The sequence below is a fragment of the Protopterus annectens genome, chromosome 6.part0, assembly GCF_019279795.1.
Source record: "Protopterus annectens isolate FY-2018-M chromosome 6.part0, PAN1.0, whole genome shotgun sequence".
In the NCBI taxonomy this organism is placed as follows: domain Eukaryota; kingdom Metazoa; phylum Chordata; order Ceratodontiformes; family Protopteridae; genus Protopterus; species Protopterus annectens.
In genome coordinates, this window is record NC_056737.1 from 786,688,522 (window position 1) to 786,694,835 (window position 6,314).

Sequence of the window (6,314 nt, forward strand, 5' to 3'; positions counted from 1 at the left end):
TGAAGCAAAGCATTCCTTGAGTACAACCCCCCCTCTTCTGTAATCTCCATCTAGCTTTGTCTGCCCAGATCTATCCCTGTCTTACTTCTTCCTACAATGTTTCTAAAAAATCCATTGCTTCTCTTCTTCAACCCTTCTTCAAACTCTATTTCAGCTTTATATTTCAACCGCAGTAAGTCAAATAAAAATAAATATAAAATCCCAAACTGTCTACTCGCAACTCAATTTTTATTTAGACCAGTGCTTCAGCAAACACATGCCTTCAGAATGACACAAAATTATCATAAAAATGACATCCCTTATATACAAAAATATATTCAATCACTCAATTAACTATATAATTAAAATCAGTTAAATAATAAACAGTTCTTCTCTACATTTTCCAAAACACAAGCTTCAAGTACAGCTAAAGTATAGTCAGGCCTATTTAAAACAGGAACTGCAACAGATCGGTCTTTTAAAAAATTATGAAATTTATCATAAACAATTCAAGAAATTCCACTAATGCAATAAAATGAAAATAACACAACATGGAACAAAATACCCAGAAAACTGTGCTTGTTTTTACTTGCAGTAAGTGCTTTCATCAAAAAGAGACTCGAATAGTGAAGAACTAATTAACACGGAACTTTAAATAACCATCAAGAATCACCTTACTGGTTAACATCAAATACTAATTAACACGGAACTTTAAATAACCATCAAGAATCACCTTACTGGTTAACATCAAATACTAATTAACACAGAACTTTAAATAACCATCAAGAATCACCTTACTGGTTTACATCAAATACTAATTAACACAGAACTTTAAATAACTACCAAGAATCACCTTACTGGTTTACATCAAATACTAATTAACACAGAACTTTAAATAACCATCAAGAATCACCTTACTGGTTAACATCAAATACTAATTAACACAGAACTTTAAATAACCATCAAGAATCACCTTACTGGTTTACATCAAATACTAATTAACACAGAACTTTAAATAACCATCAAGAATCACCTTACTGGTTAACATCAAATACTAATTAACACAGAACTTTAAATAACCATCAAGAATCACCTTACTGGTTAACATCAAATACTAATTAACACAGAACTTTAAATAACCATCAAGAATCACCTTACTGGTTAACATCAAATACTAATTAACACAGAACTTTAAATAACCATCAAGAATCACCTTACTGGTTAACATCAAATACTAATTAACACAGAACTTTAAATAACCATCAAGAATCACCTTACTGGTTAACATCAAATACTAATTAACACAGAACTTTAAATAACTACCAAGAATCACCTTACTGGTTAACATCAAATACTAATTAACACAGAACTTTAAATAACCATCAAGAATCACCTTACTGGTTAACATCAAATACTAATTAACACAGAACTTTAAATAACCATCAAGAATCACCTTACTGGTTAACATCAAATACTAATTAACACAGAACTTTAAATAACCATCAAGAATCACCTTACTGGTTAACATCAAATACTAATTAACACAGAACTTTAAATAACCATCAAGAATCACCTTACTGGTTAACATCAAATACTAATTAACACAGAACTTTAAATAACCATCAAGAATCACCTTACTGGTTAACATCAAATACTAATTAACACAGAACTTTAAATAACCATCAAGAATCACCTTACTGGTTAACATCAAATACTAATTAACACAGAACTTTAAATAACCATCAAGAATCACCTTACTGGTTAACATCAAATACTAATTAACACAGAACTTTAAATAACCATCAAGAATCACCTTACTGGTTTACATCAAATACTAATTAACACAGAACTTTAAATAACCATCAAGAATCACCTTACTGGTTTACATCAAATACTAATTAACACAGAACTTTAAATAACCATCAAGAATCACCTTACTGGTTAACATCAAATACTAATTAACACAGAACTTTAAATAACCATCAAGAATCACCTTACTGGTTTACATCAAATACTAATTAACACAGAACTTTAAATAACCATCAAGAATCACCTTACTGGTTTACATCAAATACTAATTAACACAGAACTTTAAATAACCATCAAGAATCACCTTACTGGTTAACATCAAATACTAATTAACACAGAACTTTAAATAACCATCAAGAATCACCTTACTGGTTAACATCAAATACTAATTAACACAGAACTTTAAATAACCATCAAGAATCACCTTACTGGTTAACATCAAATACTAATTAACACAGAACTTTAAATAACCATCAAGAATCACCTTACTGGTTAACATCAAATACTAATTAACACAGAACTTTAAATAACCATCAAGAATCACCTTACTGGTTAACATCAAATACTAATTAACACAGAACTTTAAATAACCATCAAGAATCACCTTACTGGTTAACATCAAATACTAATTAACACAGAACTTTAAATAACCATCAAGAATCACCTTACTGGTTAACATCAAATACTAATTAACACAGAACTTTAAATAACCATCAAGAATCACCTTACTGGTTAACATCAAATACTAATTAACACAGAACTTTAAATAACCATCAAGAATCACCTTACTGGTTAACATCAAATACTAATTAACACAGAACTTTAAATAACCATCAAGAATCACCTTACTGGTTTACATCAAATACTAATTAACACAGAACTTTAAATAACCATCAAGAATCACCTTACTGGTTAACATCAAATACTAATTAACACAGAACTTTAAATAACCATCAAGAATCACCTTACTGGTTAACATCAAATACTAATTAACACAGAACTTTAAATAACCATCAATAATCACCTTACTGGTTAACATCAAATACTAATTAACACAGAACTTTAAATAACCATCAAGAATCACCTTACTGGTTAACATCAAATACTAATTAACACAGAACTTTAAATAACCATCAAGAATCACCTTACTGGTTTACATCAAATACTAATTAACACAGAACTTTAAATAACCATCAAGAATCACCTTACTGGTTAACATCAAATACTAATTAACACAGAACTTTAAATAACCATCAAGAATCACCTTACTGGTTAACATCAAATACTAATTAACACAGAACTTTAAATAACCATCAAGAATCACCTTACTGGTTTACATCAAATACTAATTAACACAGAACTTTAAATAACCATCAAGAATCACCTTACTGGTTAACATCAAATACTAATTAACACAGAACTTTAAATACCCATCAAGAATCACCTTACTGGTTAACATCAAATACTAATTAACACAGAACTTTAAATAACCATCAAGAATCACCTTACTGGTTAACATCAAATACTAATTAACACAGAACTTTAAATAACCATCAAGAATCACCTTACTGGTTAACATCAAATACTAATTAACACAGAACTTTAAATAACCATCAAGAATCACCTTACTGGTTAACATCAAATACTAATTAACACAGAACTTTAAATAACCATCAAGAATCACCTTACTGGTTAACATCAAATACTAATTAACACAGAACTTTAAATAACCATCAAGAATCACCTTACTGGTTAACATCAAATACTAATTAACACAGAACTTTAAATAACCATCAAGAATCACCTTACTGGTTAACATCAAATACTAATTAACACAGAACTTTAAATAACCATCAAGAATCACCTTACTGGTTAACATCAAATACTAATTAACACAGAACTTTAAATAACCATCAAGAATCACCTTACTGGTTTACATCAAATACTAATTAACACAGAACTTTAAATAACCATCAAGAATCACCTTACTGGTTAACATCAAATACTAATTAACACAGAACTTTAAATAACCATCAAGAATCACCTTACTGGTTAACATCAAATACTAATTAACACAGAACTTTAAATAACCATCAAGAATCACCTTACTGGTTTACATCAAATACTAATTAACACAGAACTTTAAATAACCATCAAGAATCACCTTACTGGTTAACATCAAATACTAATTAACACAGAACTTTAAATAACCATCAAGAATCACCTTACTGGTTAACATCAAATACTAATTAACACAGAACTTTAAATAACCATCAAGAATCACCTTACTGGTTAACATCAAATACTAATTAACACAGAACTTTAAATAACCATCAAGAATCACCTTACTGGTTAACATCAAATACTAATTAACACAGAACTTTAAATAACCATCAAGAATCACCTTACTGGTTTACATCAAATACTAATTAACACAGAACTTTAAATAACCATCAAGAATCACCTTACTGGTTTACATCAAATACTAATTAACACAGAACTTTAAATAACCATCAAGAATCACCTTACTGGTTTACATCAAATACTAATTAACACAGAACTTTAAATAACCATCAAGAATCACCTTACTGGTTAACATCAAATACTAATTAACACAGAACTTTAAATAACCATCAAGAATCACCTTACTGGTTTACATCAAATACTAATTAACACAGAACTTTAAATAACCATCAAGAATCACCTTACTGGTTAACATCAAATACTAATTAACACAGAACTTTAAATAACCATCAAGAATCACCTTACTGGTTAACATCAAATACTAATTAACACAGAACTTTAAATAACCATCAAGAATCACCTTACTGGTTAACATCAAATACTAATTAACACAGAACTTTAAATAACCATCAAGAATCACCTTACTGGTTAACATCAAATACTAATTAACACAGAACTTTAAATAACCATCAAGAATCACCTTACTGGTTTACATCAAATACTAATTAACACAGAACTTTAAATAACCATCAAGAATCACCTAACTGGTTAACATCAAATACTAATTAACACAGAACTTTAAATAACCATCAAGAATCACCTTACTGGTTAACATCAAATACTAATTAACACAGAACTTTAAATAACCATCAAGAATCACCTTACTGGTTAACATCAAATACTAATTAACACAGAACTTTAAATAACCATCAAGAATCACCTTACTGGTTAACATCAAATACTAATTAACACAGAACTTTAAATAACCATCAAGAATCACCTTACTGGTTAACATCAAATACTAATTAACACAGAACTTTAAATAACCATCAAGAATCACCTTACTGGTTAACATCAAATACTAATTAACACAGAACTTTAAATAACCATCAAGAATCACCTTACTGGTTAACATCAAATACTAATTAACACAGAACTTTAAATAACCATCAAGAATCACCTTACTGGTTAACATCAAATACTAATTAACACAGAACTTTAAATAACCATCAAGAATCACCTTACTGGTTAACATCAAATACTAATTAACACAGAACTTTAAATAACCATCAAGAATCACCTTACTGGTTAACATCAAATACTAATTAACACAGAACTTTAAATAACCATCAAGAATCACCTTACTGGTTAACATCAAATACTAATTAACACAGAACTTTAAATAACCATCAAGAATCACCTTACTGGTTAACATCAAATACTAATTAACACAGAACTTTAAATAACCATCAAGAATCACCTTACTGGTTAACATCAAATACTAATTAACACAGAACTTTAAATAACCAACAATAATCACCTTACTGGTTAACATCAAATACTAATTAAAACAGAACTTTAAATAACCATCATGAATCACCTTACTGGTTAACATCAAATACTAATTAACACAGAACTTTAAATTACCATCAAGAATCACCTTACTGGTTAACATCAATTACTAATTAACACAGAACTTTAAATAACCATCAAGAATCACCTTACTGGTTAACATCAAATACTAATTAACACAGAACTTTAAATAACCATCAAGAATCACCTTACTGGTTAACATCAAATACTAATTAACACAGAACTTTAAATAACCATCAAGAATCACCTTACTGGTTAACATCAAATACAATAATTAACACAGAACTTTAAATAACCATCAAGAATCACCTTACTGGTTTACATCAAATACTAATTAACACAGAACTTTAAATAACCATCAAGAATCACCTTACTGGTTTACATCAAATACTAATTAACACAGAACTTTAAATAACCATCAAGAATCACCTTACTGGTTAACATCAAATACTAATTAACACAGAACTTTAAATAACCATCAAGAATCACCTTACTGGTTAACATCAAATACTAATTAACACAGAACTTTAAATAACCATCAAGAATCACCTTACTGGTTTACATCAAATACTAATTAACACAGAACTTTAAATAACCATCAAGAATCACCTTACTGGTTAACATCAAATACTAATTAACACAGAACTTTAAATAACCATCAAGAATCACCTTACTGGTTAACATCAAAT